The 17,770-nt window shown below is 43.9% G+C and overlaps 1 long non-coding RNA gene across 1 annotated transcript; it reads right to left on the bottom strand.

Annotated features, from left to right (window-relative positions):
* Positions 1–9,766: 9,766 nt before the first annotated feature.
* On the bottom strand, positions 9,767–17,106 carry LOC101686310. Its single transcript, XR_006605079.1, has 4 exons — positions 16,930–17,106; positions 13,610–14,122; positions 10,457–10,583; positions 9,767–10,082 (listed from the first exon to the last, which is right to left on the bottom strand). It is a non-coding gene; the product is annotated as an uncharacterized LOC101686310 (long non-coding RNA).
* Between the last annotated feature and the right edge of the window lie 664 nt (positions 17,107–17,770).

Below are 17,770 nucleotides of genomic sequence, written 5' to 3' on the forward strand. Positions count from 1 at the left end.
TCTTAATAATCACACAAAGAACCACGCACAGGACGGGTGTAAGGGATGCACCCTGGACACCTGCACCAGCCAGGAAAAAAGAGGTGGAGAAAGGAAGCTGGATGAAAAGTCATCAGAGAACCAAGTTCTTGTTTCCACAATGTTAAAGGAAGCTTTAGAACCCTACCCAGATGGACCCATGTCATATCTTCTACCTCTTGTGATTTTTCTTCTCCCTTGGGGAGAACTACCTACTCCTGGACATTTCCCAGACTTATGGTGACCCTACTGTGTCTCTACTCTATCCCCCACCCCCAACACACCCAGGAACTTAGTCTACACTTAACCATGGCCACATAAAGTCTCTTCCCTGAGAATGCCCGCTGGAAACAGAGATTCAGTCTCTCCCACAGGTCAGCTGAGTGACCATGATCTATGGAAAGCAGAAGAGATTTGTCTGCAGCTAAAGAAGAATCAACCAGTTGTAAAGGGAGAGCCTGAGTGGAGACATGGAGAGAGAGCCCTGGTGGATTCCAGTCCCTGATTCCAGTCATTTCCTGAAGTCCTGTAAATCTGCCCTCCGGTGATTTGAGAAACTCACCTTTTTTATTCTTTAAAGATTCATTTTTCATTTTTTGTTTTTGTTTTAGAGAGGTGGGGCGAGATGTGCAGAGGGAGAGGAAGAGAGGGAACCCCCCAAACAGACCCCCAGCTGAGCATGGAGCCTGATGTGGGGCTCGACCTCACATGAGATCATAACCTGAGCCAAAATCAAGATTTGGATGTTTAACTGAATGAGCCACCTAGATGCCCGAGAGAAACTGGCCTTTTTGATTAGACAAATTACACATGAAAAAGGAATTCTGGATAAATATAATGACTTCACACAGTTTATCCTGTTTAGTCCTCCTAACGATGTAGCAGACGAAGAATTGCTATCTCCATTTTGTGGATGTTGTTTGGTTACATGAAAATTAGTCCTCGGCTTGAAATTCTATCATAACTATATCATCTGACACAAATTAACTTCATTCTCAAGATGCAATTTTAGACTGGTGTGAAGGGTCTAGCAAGTAGTTAAGCAAGAATCCTGTGTGTAATTTATGAAATCAATGGCCCTGACCTAGAATATTTTGAAAGGGTAGGAGTTATCAATAAGCGTGGCCTCAGTCTCCTCATTCCTAAGTGCCTAAATTGGATTTACATAATATCTAAGATACTTCTAGTTCTAACAGTCAACAGATTATTTTTTGGCTCCAATCACCAAGAGGTTCACTCTTAATCATGAAAGAGCTGCAAATGGCTAATAAATTTGGTGGCACATTTGGACAACACAGTTATAGACCCTGTATCTGTAGTAATTCTTTTTTGGCTCTGAAAACCTTTGAAATTTTTCCCTTTTATTATGACTGCATGGATCATTACTTGGCAAAGAAATTTTCCCCTAATATTGATCTATGAACATAAAGAATTATGTGCCAGGATGAAAGGATATAAAAATAAAATCTATTAACTTATTGAGAATAAAATTCAGGACTGAATTTTCATAAAAAAATTAACCAATAAACGCAACTAGCAAAACTGGATGAGCTGAGAAAATACAAGCTTAATTGACTTACCCTGTGTCAGTGGTTTTCCAGTTCTGGGCCTCCAAGCTTTTCTTAAAATTGTTCAATGGGGAAAACTGATCCTCTTTTTTTCCTTGTCAGTGGTTGGCTCACTGAGAGTTGCAACCTTGATTGACATCTTCCTCATTCTAGCAAGGCTCCTCATGGGCACACTCACTAGCATTCCTTGGATGAATGAAATACTAGAAAACCAAGAATCTGAAACCTCACTAAAATAGAGGAGAAACACAAAAACAGAGCCTACTAGCATTGGATCTGAGTTCCTAAATGGAAAACCCATTAAAATAGATTCTGAGGATGATGGCTTACCAGTTACAGTGAAACCACTTTCCCAAACTGTCACAAAACTTGGAATTAAGTGATAGTCAGAAACTACCTAGGATTTTCACACATACAATTTTGTGAAAATCCAGATCTATTCATAGAATAGTTCCTGGCATATATCAGGCATTCAGTACACGATTTTTAAATGAATAACTTAGTTTTACGTTATGTGCATCTATCAAAGTTTTTAAGTGTATATACACATAAGATGTTTATATTTCAGGACACAGAAAAGGACAAAATATTTTGTTTTGTTTTTTTAAAGATTTTATTTATCTACTTGACAGGCAGGGATCACAAGTAGGCAGAGAGGCAGGCAGAGAGAGAGGAGGAAGCAGGCTTGACCCGAGCTGAAGACAGAGGCTTTAACACACTGAGCCACCGAGGCGCCCTCAAAATGTTTCTTTCTTTCTTTTTTTTTTTTTTTTGTATTAGCTGTCTGTTTAATTCTTTACCTTATTTTGAATTTCTACACTTTGCTGAGCCATTCCAAAGTATCTTTTGTATTTCCTTCTGAGGATCATCTTCTGACCTTTAAGACCTCATCTCCTGATGCTTAGATGAGAATGAGGAAAGCATGATTAACTGGGCCACATCCTTCGCCTACCTGAGACATATAACTATCATATGCCTCCCCTTGCCACACACACACACGGATATGGATACAGATAGATGATGTACAGACATAATCTACAGATTACAGATGTAATATATAGATCAGTGATACATGGATACAGATGGACATAGATACACAGGGATCTATGTCAATAGGGATGAGCAAGGTATAAATGGAAATAAAGATATATACTTCAATTTTACCTGCCTCGTAGAGCACAATAAAAATCCCAAATTCACCTCTTTCCCTGCTCCAAGCAGCACACGGTGCTGTGGACTCCTCTCTCTCTACCAATGCTGTTCCTCTCCATTAGATCCTGGGGTCGTTGGCCTTCATTAGCTTGCCGCAGCCTCTCATTTGATTTGCATTGCCGGCTCCCCATATAGGTAATGATTCTAATTTAGAAAATCTCCAGAGGTCACAGCAAAGAAGTTGGGCCAGAAAGAAAGATGGACAGAAATGACAGGGAGGTGCCCTCCCTCAGCCTCACTCTGTACCCTCTAGAGAGAGGACAGCCACAGGCTGCTTGGGACTGTGGAGCTTAAGAGTTATGCTGGTGTTTCTTCAGTCCATGGGCGCTTGTAGTTCATGCCACAGAAAACCTGATAAAGGGAAGACAGAACCTTAGCCTGAAATCACCCAAGGCTTTTAAAAGGCACCAGGTTCTCTTGTGTCCTGTTTTCCTTTCTATACTATACAACAGTAACAGCAACTCCCCACTTCCTTTCTTGTCTCAGGGCCTTTGCACATGATGTCCCTTGGGCCTGGATCTCCCTTCCCTCAGTTGGTCCCTGATACATTCCCACTTATCTTCAATTTGCATACAGTTTCCTAAAAAATACCTTCCTTGGCCCTCCAATCTAAATTTAGCTCCCTCTTCTATTCTTTTTTTAGTATCTGAGTCTCCTCCTTCACCACACTTATATTCAGTGTTATAGATGTATTCACTGTCTTTGCTTTAATGTCTGTCTTCCCCAAAGGAACTCAAAGGGATACTATGAACTGAATGTTTGTGTCTCTCCACCCCAAATTCTTGTGTTGAAGCCCTAATCCCCAGTGTGATGGCATTTAGAAGTGGGATTTGGGGGAGATAGTTAGTTTCAGACGAGTCATAGGGATGGAGCCTCCATGATGACATTGGTTCCCTAGGAGGACATGAGGAGAGCAGTGTTCACACTCTGCCATGTGAGGACATAGCAAAAAGTTGGCTGTCTACAAGTAAGAAGTCTCCCACCATAACCCTACCACCTTGGTGTTCTGATCTGGACTTCCAGCCTCCAGAACTGTGAGAAGTAAATGTTCACTGTTCAAACAATCCAGCCTGTGGTATTTTTGTTACAGCAGTCCGAGCCTACCTAGATGGGGGAGAAAATGCCATGAGTTGGCACTTACTTCCTATTTGCTGACTGAAGGACCATTATTTGTTGCTGTTGATAAAGAAAAGGCTGGCATCTTTCCCATGGGTCAGAGTCTGAGAAAACTCTCCCCCTGTGACCTGGGTCGAGACTCTTACTGACCACACACAGGGCTGCTCATAGGACATAAGAGATGTGCTTTGGGCACTCACACAAGGTCCTTGTTTCTCAAATGTTAAAGGACGCTTTAGAACTCTAAGCCTATGTGGGCTTGTGCACCTTACATCTCATGGGGGGTTTCCTTTTCCCTTGAGAACTATGAACTCCCTGACACTCCCTGACTACATCTACTCCACTGCTAAGCCCAGATGCCCCTCTGGCTTTGGCTTGAGTTTCTAGTTCATCATTTTCTCTCTCAGTCAGGCACCACCCAACCACGTGCCTGAACCAGAGGTGTTCAGTCTCACAGTCAATAATGCCAACGCATTGTATTAGTTTCCTATGGCTACTGCAGCAAATCACCGCAAATGAATCACAAATTTATGATCTTACAGTTCTGAAGGTCAGATATCTGAAACAAGTCTCACTGGGCTAAAATCACTATGTTGGAAGAGCTGTGTTCTTTTCTGGAAGCTCTCAGGGTGAATCCCATTCCTTGCCTCTTCCCCTTTACGGAGGCTTCCTGCATTCCTGGGCTCATGCCCCCTTCCTTCATTTCTGCTCATTCTTCCATAGTCACGTGTCCATCTCATGCTCTTCTTGTATTCCCCCCCCTTCCACCCTTACGGATTCTTGTGACGATATGGAGGTCCACTCAGATACTCCAGGATAATCTCCCCATCTCAGGACCTTACATAAATCACATCTGTAAAGTCAGTTTTGCCATGTAAAGTAAAACACACACAGGTTCCAAGGCTGGACACGTGAACTGTTTTGTGGGGACTGCATTATTCTCTCTCTTGCTCTGGTAAATTATTCCCAGGACAAGTCTCAAAACACAGGTGAAGATGTTGTAGCTCCACAACTCCCGGTTCCTCTGAGGACTCAGGGAACACAACAAGAAAGCCGAGAGGACTGACTGGAACATGGATTAATAAACAAAAGTAGTGGCAGACTCCTCATGCCAGTGAGTACTGTTCTCTAGTGTATCAGCCGCTGCAGTCAATAAAAGCCAGCTGTGACAACATCGTAGGCCTGAAGAAAACTATGTTAAATAATAGACTGGAGTGATGGGAAGTCTCTGATATTTGCTAACAACAAATTTGGGGTTGTCTGGGGTAAATTTCAAAGCTATTTGTGTGTATTTCAGCTGCAAATTATGCAATAACTGCAGATGAGCGGCTTAAGCAATTTAATTATTTAATTATTTCTGTAACAGAAAACTCACAGGTAGGTGGCTCCAACATGGGGGCAGCAGCTGAGGGTCGGCAGAGATGCAGACTCTCTCATCTTTCTGCTCTGGCTTCCTCAGGAGATCAGCCATATCTCCCCTTGTGATGGCAAGATAGAGGCCACAGTTCCAAGAATCTTGTCCTTACAGAACAATATTCCAAGCACATGGGTGAGCGTGCAGAAGAGGACCCCCTTTCTCTTCCTTTTGCTCTCTATTTCATCAGACATGAAAACTTTCCCATGAGTAGCCAGTAGACTTCACCTCAGATCTCACTGGCCAGTCCGGTCACATGCCCATTCTCCCTAGCAGAGAGGAATGGGATACCATAACTGACCTAGACTAATCAGGAGTCATCCCCCTGGGGATGAGCACATTGCCCCTCTGCTAAAACAGAAGAAGGAGACTAGCTGTTGGATTGGCAACCAATGGTGTGTGTCTCAAAAATGTCAGACGCTGTTTATTTTTCAGTGTGCTAATACATAAATAGGTAGATTTCCATTCGGTACAAAGCAAGCTTTTTCTTTAGGTCTGAGATGCTTATCAGACTAATCTTCTCATCAATTGGACCAGAACAATTATGGTTCTAATATACAGAGTTACTCCAAACTTATCTAATTTTGTGTTAAAAATAAACAAAGACATTAAAATTTGTATTCAGAAATAGATTCTGATGCGGTAATCATCCATTACAAGTTTGTTTTTTGGGTTTTTTTTTTGAGAGAGAGTGAGAGCATGAGCGGAGTGGAGGGGTAGAGGCAGAGGGAGAAGCAAGCTCCCCACTGAGCAGGGAGCCCAACACAGAGCTTGATCTCAGGACCCAGGATCATGACCTGAGCCCAAGGCAGAGAATAGCCAACTGAGCCACCCAGGCATCCCCATTATAAGCAGTTTATTGCATATGTATGATTATCTCTGGCATAGTAGCTAAGGAGTAGGGAACAAAGGGGAGGATGATGTGTTTTGTTATGTTGAAGTTCAGACAAATTTTGGACAGAAATGTAATACAATGTGGCAGGACCACAGCAATTGGTGGTGTGAGAAGAGAGAGAGAATAGAGTCACACCATGAATTTACACTCTCTTTCCAGGACCACGAGGAGTTACATAAGCAGATGTGCCTATCAGAAATCTAGCTGCAGGGTAGAAAATGGGTTAGAGTGGGCCAGTGGTGGATTACATTATTGGCTCCGCTGCTTACTGCTCTTCCCATACTCATGCCTGCATTCACGCCCTTGCCATGACCTCATAGTGAGCAGAGGGTGCTTTTCCAACTTTTCATTTTGGGTCAGGCCATGTGACTTGTTTTGGCCAATGGCATGTGGGCCCAGGCCTTAAGGGGCCTTGGGTGTTTCCCACTGCCCTTTTGTACCTCTACCTTTGCCTTGCAAAGAATGTGCCCTGGCCAGTTCATTGGGCCCAGGAGGATGAGAGGAGACAAGTGCAGCAGACCCACTCCAGCTGCTGCAGCCTAAAGCATTGCTTGCTCAGCTGCCCCACAAACTCACAAGAGAGAAATTAACATTTTTGTTTTTGTTTTTATGGGATATTGAGATTTTTCAATATGCAGCATTACTGTGACAACTGCTAACTAAGAGGGCCACACTACAAATGGAGTGGTGTTTAAGAGACTCTTGTAGCTATAAGGAGAAGGCTTATGGTCACCTGAACAAAGATGATGCCAATAAGGATGGAGAAAAACAGAGCCAAAAGATATGAGAGAACAGATTTGCTATGACTTGGTAGATATAAAGAGGAGTTACTTATGAAAGTCGTCTAGGGTTCTTCCTTGGGTAATTATTGACTGACATGGGGAACACAGAGGGGAGATGGTATTTTGAGTTATGTTGAATTTGAGGCAACTGTGAGGTGTCCCAAGGGAGAGATCCAGTAGACATGGGTCTAGAGCTTGGGAAAGGTCTCACCTGGGCCATAAGTGAACATACAGGTGATCACCGAAGACATAGGTCTGGACAGAGACTCTTAGGGAGAAAGTAAAGAGCAAAAATGTGGAAGATAGAATTCTGAGGAACCTGCATTCAAGGACAAAAGAACAAGAGTCTTCAAAGAAGACCAAGGAAAAGGACTCAAAGAGAAGGAGAAACACCCAGTGACAGTAGTGTCTGGGAGCAAAGAGTTAGAGGGCTCTAAAAAAGAAAGTGTGGTCTATTGTGCAGAAAACTGGCGAGCAAAGAGGCAAAGAATAATAAGGAACCACCAAGAATCTACCTAATTTACAAAGAAAGGAAAGAGATTTTTGGCCAAGAAATTTCAGACATTCCCATGGTAGATGAGTCAACAAAGCCTTAACCCCAACGTCAGAGATTCACTGAGACGTTCAGAAAGTGAGCAAAAGCAAGATTTGGTGCATTTTGCATCATTGTTCTTTCCTGGTCCCTGTGGGTGAGTGGGGCTTTGGAGCAGAACTTTGCTTTTCCTGAAGCAGGTCAAGTGACCCATGCCACTCCTCCCAGAGGCCTTGGCAGCCCTCACCAGTCCACAAGAAGCCTAGTCTGATAGGCTCCAGGGCTGCCTGCTGCCCCTCTGACTCATTTCCCATTGATTGAAGTGAATTTTCTGAATGCCTTGGAGGCCTCTCATCCACCCAGTCTGCCTTCTGCCATCAGGACCCAAAGCGGTTCCTTCTTTTAATAGCATAGTGGGCTCTGTCCCTTTGTGTTCTGGAGTCTAAGCTCTACAGACCTCCTGTGGGCTGAAATATCAACACCCCTCTGAGGGAGGGTGGAGGGGTGCGTTGGAGAAGAGGTGAGAGCGTGCGCATGCTGAGGAGTGCAAGGTTTTCACAGAACCTACACAAATGCCACAGCCACAGTGCCCAGCACAGGATTTGCAGGGGCTCTCAAACAATCACCGCATTTATGACCTCAGTGATTGCTCAGGCTGGGGAACGCCAGACATTTGAAGTCTGTTTTCTTCTTCAATTGGAACTGACATTTCCCCATGATTGGATTACTTTGAAATCGAGGAATAGCAGCTCGAATAGTTCATAAATTTATTTCTGTTCTACCTTGTAGCATTTATTTCAAAGACTGATCAGCCAAAGAATATGGGTTTTCTGCTTTATATTTCCTGCTTTATTGCAGTCACCTTTTAAGACAGGGGGGTGTGGTTATGAGGGTGGGGGAGGCTGGCAGGCCATGGGTAAGCATGGGACTGAGGAGGAGAGAAGCTTCCTGTTGCTCTCAGGGACTCCATCTGTTGCCTATGCCAACCAGCCCCCTGGAGGAAGGGTCTGGAAAAAGATATCAAGCATCCTGGGGGAGAAAGGTGTTGAGGGGAATGGGTTAAAAGGTCCCAGAGACCGCACCTCCCCATTATCTCCCACCTCCACTGGCAGCAGCCATCTTGGAGGGCAGGTATGGAAATGGCCATTGGTCAGAGGGTTCTGGAGTGGCATTCTGGGATTTTGGGGAGCCTGAAGGTTTTAAGTCCTTGTGTGCATATGTTGGAGGGATACGAGAGAAAGACTTACTAGTTATATAATTGTTTACCTATGGTTGGCAGACCTTGGGTGAGGGCCTGCTCACCCAACATTGAATTGTCCCTATCCTCCAGAAGCTCCCAGCCATGTGGGGTCCCTGAGCTGAGAGCCAGAACAGGGTGGGCCCAGGGTGCCACAAAAGTAGAGTGCTGGGAAGAGTTTCCTGGGGGAAGCAAAGGCTTCTGCTTGGAGGGCCCCTTCGCTATGAGACCACTGCCTTCTAAGTTATTAGATCCCGGTTGCAGAATAGGAAAGAAGGCAGGGCTGCAGGGTCAAAGCCCATTCTGAGATTAGTTGTGTATTTGATGTTTTAGTCGGGTGGGAGAGTCCTTCTGGGTTGATCTCCTGGCTCTGTCATTTGCTAGCTCTGTGGCTATGCCCTTGTTGTGTCTCTGTTTCTTTCTTTGTAATAACTGCATAAAAGTGACTTGCCTCATAGGGTTGCTGAAGGGACTGAAAGAGAAAACCCAGTTAACATTTGAGGATGGTGCTTGCCCACCTGGAGCTCTCGGGAAGTGCCAGCTTTCCATGGGGTGGGACATGATGTTATGTGTGAGTTTCAGAGGGGACAGGGAAGGCAGGGAACATCAGGGGGCTGCACCTTAATTCCTCGGGCTCCATTTACACAGGTGGCTGACCCCATCAGCATCAACCCGAGAATTAACGCACAACTATTTTAAATGGAAAAGAGAGAGCAAAGATTTTCTTCATTGATCATATGTCTTATTTGGGGTTGAAGCACCAGCCATAATCCTCGTTCATTTCCTCATGAAATAGACGACAAGGAGCACAGTCTATTTCTTCTAATGGGGAGAGCAAAACCTCAAAATTGGTCAAATAACTCATCCCAAATCCCACACTGAGGTTATCGAAGAGTAGGGGCCTGAACTCTGATCCTCTAAACCACCAGCCCAGACCTTCTAATAAATCACAACGCTCCCTGTCATCTACTCCCCGGCCAGATCTGCCCTCCACTGTTATGGAGCTGCTCACACAAGGTGGAAGGATTTCATCGGTCAAATCATGCTCAGAAACAGAAAATGTTGCCTCAGGCATTTTCTTGGATGTTTGATTTTAATATTAAAGCTAGTTCTGACCATAAGGAGCAAATACCAATTGACAGCCTCTCAGGTTTCTCAGACAGCAGAGAATGGGGGCTGAGAAGCAAGCCTGCATTAAAGGGTCAGCAGAAGGGGATGGGGGGTACCAACTGACTTTTCTTGGGGTGAGTGGGAACTTGACTTTGCAGTCCAACTCTGCTCCGCTGTTCACCCAAAGGAAGACGGTGGCTGGCAATTACAGAAAATCAGTAGCTAGAATTATTAATAATAGCAAAAGAAGCTGTTTGCACAGCAAGTAATTTTCAGTAATGTTTTGTAATTGATAGTCATTTCTATTATTTAAACACTAATTAATTCATGGACTCAGTAATGTATTGACTTTACTTACAGTGTTATGGCAGCCCTCCTCACTTAAAATCATTCATCATCATTTTCTTTAGATCATTAAAATGCACTGTTTGTTTGCTCTATTTGGGAATGTTTATAGGGCTGCACCTTCTGAGAGAGCTTTATGGGCAGTTTATATAAAAATGACCACTCATAAGCTCTGGTTCTTCTAAAGAAGGTCTTCCTAAAGAAGGCGGGCCTGATGTTTTCCTTACCAGTAGGATTCTCAGAACATCCCTTGGTAATTGGTCTGGAAGTCTCCTGTGGTTGGCTCCCTTGTAAAAGGGAACTCTCCTGTGGTTGGTTCTGTTGTAAAAGGGAAGTCTCCTGTGGCTGGTCCATCTGTAAAATGAGAAGGGGGAAATCTGTGAAAGCAGCCACCATCTTCAGCAATGACCTGGCGGGTCTGGCTTCTCTGCGGACAAGTTTCCCAGGCAAGTCCCTTCCCCTCCCCAGGCCTACAGGCCTCCTCTCTGGGCTGCAAAATGAGGGAGAAGGAAGTGGTCATCGTAACAAGTGCTTGAATCTCTAAGTTTGACTCTGCTAAGAGTATCAGTTAATGTGCTTTCTTGCAGGTATATTAAAGGTTCTGACTGCTGGAACCCAGGGAAAAACACTGGGGCAGATGAACAGGCCTGTGTTACTAGAGGATTCACTGTGGACAGACACGAGCTGCCTGTTCCTATTTAGTATCTCGGCGTCTTCCTGAAGGCCGAAATTTACTATGTGACTCCTATTCCTTTAAACCATGGGCTGCACATAAAATAAAATCTACTTAATCTCAACTATGGTTCTCGGCTGATGTTTTGTAGAAGAGGTTCCAAAATATATTTCCAAGTTTATTTACATGATGGGAGTCTTTACACCCCATTTATTGGACATATTAATTTTGGTCTTGTTTTTGTTTTTATCTCAGAAAGACAGAAGAAGGCATTTATAAACATCTAGGCCTCACCTCACAAGGTCAGAGCTGAAAGGCGCAGTTAGGAAAAAAATCAACTCTAGAATGCAAATATGATGTATCCTTACTGCTGGCCTGTGGTGGTGAAAATTAGTTGGTTTCAGCCACCTCCAGAGATCAAGATCATGGATTAGCATTCTTGTGATTGCATTAGCTTTGTTCTGTTCCATGGTTTCATACTGTAGTCCTAACTCCACTCGGCTCTTAACAAATATGGGTTAGTGGTTGTAAGAAGCATTTGCTCCAAACTGAAGATTGGTGCTGGGTTTTGGTTACCTATGGATGGAACTTCTCTATCTTGGACTTACCAACATTGAGCACCTTCCTGAATCACACCTGGAAAGGTTAAAACTCTTGTCATGAGAAGTCTTGCCTGCCTGGTTGAATCCTGCCTTTCAGATGGCATCCTCCTTCTCAACAGCAATCTTACCTCTCTACTAAGCAGATCTACTATTAGGCCTAACCCTTCCCCAACACTTCTTTGCCCAGCCTTGAGTAAGCTATCATGAGCCTTGCCAACTGATTCTGAGATGCAATGATGCAACCATGGACAAGACCTCTTGGGATTTTACACGACATTTGAAAGAGGTCAAACAAGTAGACATGATTACATTTTAAGTAAGGAAATTGTCAGAGAACCAATGGGTTGCCCAAGAAATTAACTTTGGACTTTCACTTTGCTGGAATTCGCTAAGAAATAATGTGGGTGAAAGCAACTAAGCTTGTTTTTTTAATAAAATAAAAATAGTGAGGAGGGACATGTCCTAGACTTTAAAATATACTTTTAAGTTGAAATAAATGAAATAAAAAAATACATAAGCATTTTGGTATAATTACAAAAATAGACATACTAAGAAGATATAGCCTACATATAGACCTTGATATTTATATCTGATCTATACTAAAGGAGAAACTAGAAATTCAACAAATGGATTTGGAGAAATTTGATGTTTGAGGAGGCAAATAATTAATTTAGCTATTCCTCTCATAGTATTTTGTAGAATAATTTCAAATGAGTGAGATGGGGGCACCTGGGTGGCTCAGTCAGTTAACTGTCTGCCTTTGGCTCAGGTCATGATCCCAAGGACCTGAGAGCAAGCCAGCATCATCAGGCTTCCCGTTCAGCAGGGAGCCCGCTTCTCCTTCTCACTCTGCGGCTCCCCCTGCTTGTGCTCACTTGCTCTCTCTTTGTGTCAAATAAATTAAAAAAATCTTTGAAATAGATGAGAGAAGTATATATATACACACTGAAACTTAAAATATCATAAGAAATTGTAAAAAGGTTTTTATGTAACATATAAAGGGCAAAGGACTTTTTACACATAAAAATAACAGTGGAAGATCAAACAGATTTTACTAAAAATGTAAAACATCTGTATGTATGTAAAAAAAATTAATGTCAATATTAAAAGACCAACTATGAAAAATGGTTATCAAATGAGGGATTCTGGGAAGAAAGCAATGACAATGACCTGGTTTTTAAACCTCCCAGAATTCCCACACAAACACAGATGGTGCAGCTAGACAGCAAAAAATTAAGCAGCCATGGACAACATTTACAACAAGTTTAAGTGACAAGTTATCCCCCCCAACCCCAAAACACAAGTAGGCAGGACAAACCACCAATAGCGTCAAGATTTGCCCAGTATTAGCAAGTAAATCAGAGGAAGCTGAAGGAGGAAGGAGGAATCTGACAGAAGTCCAGTAGACCAGCTTGAGGACAGCACTTGAATTTGAATTGCTCAATCCAATAGCGGTGAGTGCAACGGGGTTGGGATGAGATCTCGAGGGGGCCCTAGAACAGTCTTTCCACTGCCAACCCTTGAAAGTGACCAGTCAGAACTCTTCTCTGGGAGATTTCTCTGTAATTATATAGGTTGTGGCAATTTTTGTACTATTATTCTGAGGCTGTTTGTGTGTGAGAGATGAGATAAAGCAAACGAGTAATTATGGAATATTCTATCACGCCCTGCATCCTTGAGAACCAGGATTTGGGCTGGGAGGAAAGGAGATAGCGATGTACCACAGATGATGTTAAGCAAGTAAAAATCTAACAGTCTTGAAACAGAATTGGAATTGTCAGTATGAACTCATGAGGTGTGTGCATGTAGAACATGACATATGTGCTCCAAAGAATTACCGCCGCACGAAAAACCACTCGATGAAAACCACAAGGCTTATGGCAAAAAAAAGGAATAGGGGTACAACCCTCCAAAACCTCAGCAGTGACAATTTTTTAAAAAGGACTGACATTAGCATAATTCTATACATGTTAAATGGGTAAGAAATACATAAATAATGACAATAAATATGGCACTTTGCCTTGGAAAGGACCCGAAGATCGCTTGCGGAATTGGGCAGTGGAAAGGTGTGGCTTGTTATTGTAAAGTGGTGAAAGGACACTTACTGGACATTGGGTAGAAAGTTGGAAAACCTGCTGTGGGCGGCTGGCTCATTATCCTCTGCTGGGCATTGGCGCTGAACACCAGACTTACAAGATCTTTTGTAGCCTTAAATTCTGGGTCATGCTTTCCTGCCTTTGAGACGGAGGCCCTCTGAGACATGCAGAAATGATACCTGTCTCATCACCATCGATAATGTTACCCGGAGCATAGCTTCTTCGGTTAGCTTCTGTGTCATTGCTGGAATTTCTTTTGCTGCTTTCTCATCTGCACCTGACAGCCGAAAACTCTCGAAACTGTAGATATTTGAAACCACCAAACCAGCCACTCACACTTGGCAGAAAAAGGTGCTACTTGGGCTGGATTTGGCAGTTTGGATTTAAGATCTTTGTAGATAGATGTGCTTCCTCTTCAGTTGTTGGAAAGATGATTCCTGAGATTTTTTCCACTGTTTTGTGTATTCTTAAGCAGCTCGGATCGGCTGGGTGCAGTTTTCTGCCTTCACCTCTTTTTTTCTCCTGTATATGAAATCACCCATAGCCAAACATAAAATCTGTATTAGGCTCAAACCATTCCTTAATATACCAATTGTGTTTGAACAAGCTTACATTTTCAGAACAAGCATTATAGAACTGTCTATAGATTCCCCTTCCCCCTCTTAACTCATTAGGTCTGTCCACTGAAAGGACTAAAAACAATGACTGATATTGTAGCAAATTAGCAATGAGAACCCCCAGCATCATATCCCACTAAAAAGAATCAGGGCTTTTTGGGGGAAGGGCTGGTTTCAGGTCTGGGGCAGAGGAAGATGAGCCTTGTCACCCCAGATAGCAGGGAAGGTATCAGAGACTTAACGGGGCCGTGCTCACAGCACTCGGGAACCAACCGTAGAAGCTCCCACGGCCAAAGATGGCACAATTTATATTTAGTAGGATAAATAATTGTATTAATGTATTTAAATCTATCAAATATGTTTAAAGCCATAGATTCCCAATGATATCTGAAAAAACTTAATTGATCACTATTGAAGGATGAGAAGCATTTATTCAATAGCTTGAAAACTGATACATAAAGACAAAGAATCGATCACTTGCTTTGTCTTTCCTTTGTGAATTACAGCACTGGATAACCAAATTGTAGATGAGAGGAAACATCTCTTTGTGGAAGTATGCCAACAATAAATGACAAAGAAATGATGAAACATCACCATTTTGCCACCCCAGTGAATGAGTGGATCTAGGCATTAACCATCAACAGCTGCCAACATCACATAAAGGCGACGTGCAGATACTATGTGCCCCCCGATGAAAAACGCACCACATCTATAATCTCGCCAAAGAGATCAAACTTAAGCCTAATCAAGCCTTTGGATCCTGCTACTAATTTGCTGGAAATACAGTGCTTGTTGGAACATACTGAACTCTTCCTTGAATATGCAATCAGCAAAATCCAGACTGTGGGAAACTTGACAGGTTAAAAGGCTCAGGTTCTCAAACAGAAAATTTATAAAAATAAGAGAGCGTCTGGGCGGAATTTGCAGGTTAAAATGATCTTAAAGACATGGCAGTTTTAGAAGCTGGCAAGGCTTCCATGGTAGTGTTTTAAAGAATATATATATATATATATATTTTTAAAGATTTTATTTATTTATTCGACAGACAGAGATCACAAGTAGGCAGAGAGGCAGGCAGAGAGAGTGAGAGAGAGAGAGAGAGGAGGAAGCAGGCTCCCTGCTAAGCAGAGAGCCCGATGTGGGGCTCGATCCCAGGACTCTGGGATCATGACCTGAGCCGAAGGCAGAGGCTTTAAACCACTGAGCCACCCAGGTGCCCCCCTAAAGGATACATTTTTTAGCGAGAGGGCGATCAGAAAAAACACAAGAGTGTGGTTGCTGCAAGAATCAGGAGAATCAGTAATTAAGCTATAAGAAGTAACAGAAACCGTATTCCCTGTGCACCTGGGTGTGTGGACTCAGGTTTGTGCTCAGGTCCTGCCTTCTTGGCTCTGCCTTCCCTCATGGGCCTGGTCTCAGGATCCTGTGTGGGTTTTGCCTCTCGAGCTGGATTGGATTGGCACCCCGGCGGGAGCAGCCTGGGGGCTGCGCACGACTGGGCTTGAATGGTCCTCTCCACGCCGCCGAGCCCTCACCATCCTCCTGTGGGCTGAGGCAGTTCCCTGGGTGGGGGAAATCAGAGCCGCTATGCGATCCCGGATCTCCTCTCTAAGACTGCAAACTCAGCGCTTGCTTTTCTCCTTCATCCATCCAGGAAAACAGCAAACACAAAGGCTGGACCTGTCTGAGTCGCCCTCCCTACCGTCCCTGCAAGAGCCTGTGAGTCCCACTTGGGGGTTTCAGGACAAGCCAATTAGATCGCTACTGTTAATCAGAGTACTGAAGGGAGAAGGAACTTGAGGGAAGGGAAGGCGGGAAGGGACGGGAGGCAGAGGCAGTCATGGAAGACCGCAAGCACTGCCCCCTCCCCGCTCTGATGTTTTATTCAGGCTATTTGCAAACGAGCCCGTGGAAACAGCATTAACAATAAATGAGGCGCAGGATGCTGTGGAGAGGAGGGAGGGAGGTTGGAGCGGCTCTGCTCTGTGCCGCCCTCGGGGCTCAGGGGCACCCTGTCTTACCCACCAATGTGGGCCCTTCTTGCTTCGCACCTGGTGGGCCCTGCTCACCCACCTGCACTCAGGCCTTCTGAAGGCGCTCATATCCCATTCAGCAAATAGTATGAAGATGTTTCTAGCACGCAAGAGCCAACCCAAAAGATAAAGCCAATACAGCAAGTGCCTGAGGACAGGAAGCCTTTCCTCTCAGCCCCAACACTGAAGTTGTCACACCTCAAGGATCTGTTAGGTGGTTGTCCCACTTGATTAAAGTGGCTAATATTTGATTTGTGCTCGACAATTAATGAAGCACTTAGGCATGCATTGTCAAGAGTGTCTCATAATAACCTTGTATGGTAGTGGTTTGACTCGTTGTATAAATAAGGAAACCAAGCAAGGCTACTCAGGGCCCAGCAGCCCTCACTTTAAAGAATTCAGGTGTCTGGGGCACCTGGGTGACTCAGTTGTTGAGCATCTGCCTTTGGCTCAGGTCATGATTCCAGGGTCCTGGGATCGAGCCCGGCATCGGGCTCCCTGTTTGGTGGGAAGCCTGCTTCTCCCTCTCCCACTCCCTCTGCTTGTGTTCCCTCTCTTGCTGTCTCGCTCTCTGTCAAATAAATAAAAATCTAAAAGAAAAAAAGAATCCAGGTGTCTCCGTCATTCTTTCCCTCTGGAAAAGTACCATCAGCTCAGATCCCCCCACCCACTAATTTACCTGGACTTGTGTAATTCTTTCCTTCCATCCAACAAATAGGAACTGATGTCTCTGAGGGCCAGACTCGGAGCTGGGCGGAGAACAGGAAGTCCCAACAGCTAAACAGTCCCTCTGTTTTATTCTATAGGCTATCAGCCTGCTCATTTCCCTCTCATTATGGATTCTGATTCTGACTAGTCCTTCCTGTTAAAAAAATAACAATACCTGTCATTCATTATGCACTCACTAGCAGCCAAGCACGGGATGAAAATGGTTTACAAATGCTATTTCATTTAAATAACAAAGCCCAGAGCTCTTGCTTTTAAAGGATACCCTGGAACACCCAGTTCTTTTACAAAGGGGAAAATTTTACTTTTCCACACTGACTCCCTACACTTTGTACAGCTTCAGTGAGACCGGACTCCCAGTAGAGAGACTCTGTCCACCTGTCTGAGCTGGCAGCATGATTCTGCCCTTGTGGACATACCCCATCACACTCTGCTTTGCTTTATTGCATTCGTGGACGCTGTGTGTTTTACAGATTCAAAGTTGGTGGCAGTCCTGCGTAAAGCAAGCTTATCAGCACCATTTCCAAGAGCATTTGTTACTTTGTGTCTCTGTGTCACATTTTGGTAATGCTCACAGCATTTCAGAGTTTTCCTCATTCTATTTGTTACATGCATACTTATATTTGTTCAGTAAAAATGACTTGCTGAAAGTTCAGATGATGGTTAGTGTTTTTAAGCAATAAAATATTTTTAAATTAAGGGATGCCTGGGTGGCTCAGTCAGTTAAGCACCTGCCTTCGGCTCAGGTCACGGTCCTGGGGTTCCTGGGATAGAGTCCTCCATCCAGCTTTTGC

This window comes from Mustela putorius, unplaced genomic scaffold (genome assembly GCF_011764305.1).
Source record: "Mustela putorius furo isolate JIRA1106 unplaced genomic scaffold, ASM1176430v1.1 tig00000129_pilon_pilon_pilon, whole genome shotgun sequence".
NCBI classification, from domain to species: domain Eukaryota; kingdom Metazoa; phylum Chordata; class Mammalia; order Carnivora; family Mustelidae; genus Mustela; species Mustela putorius.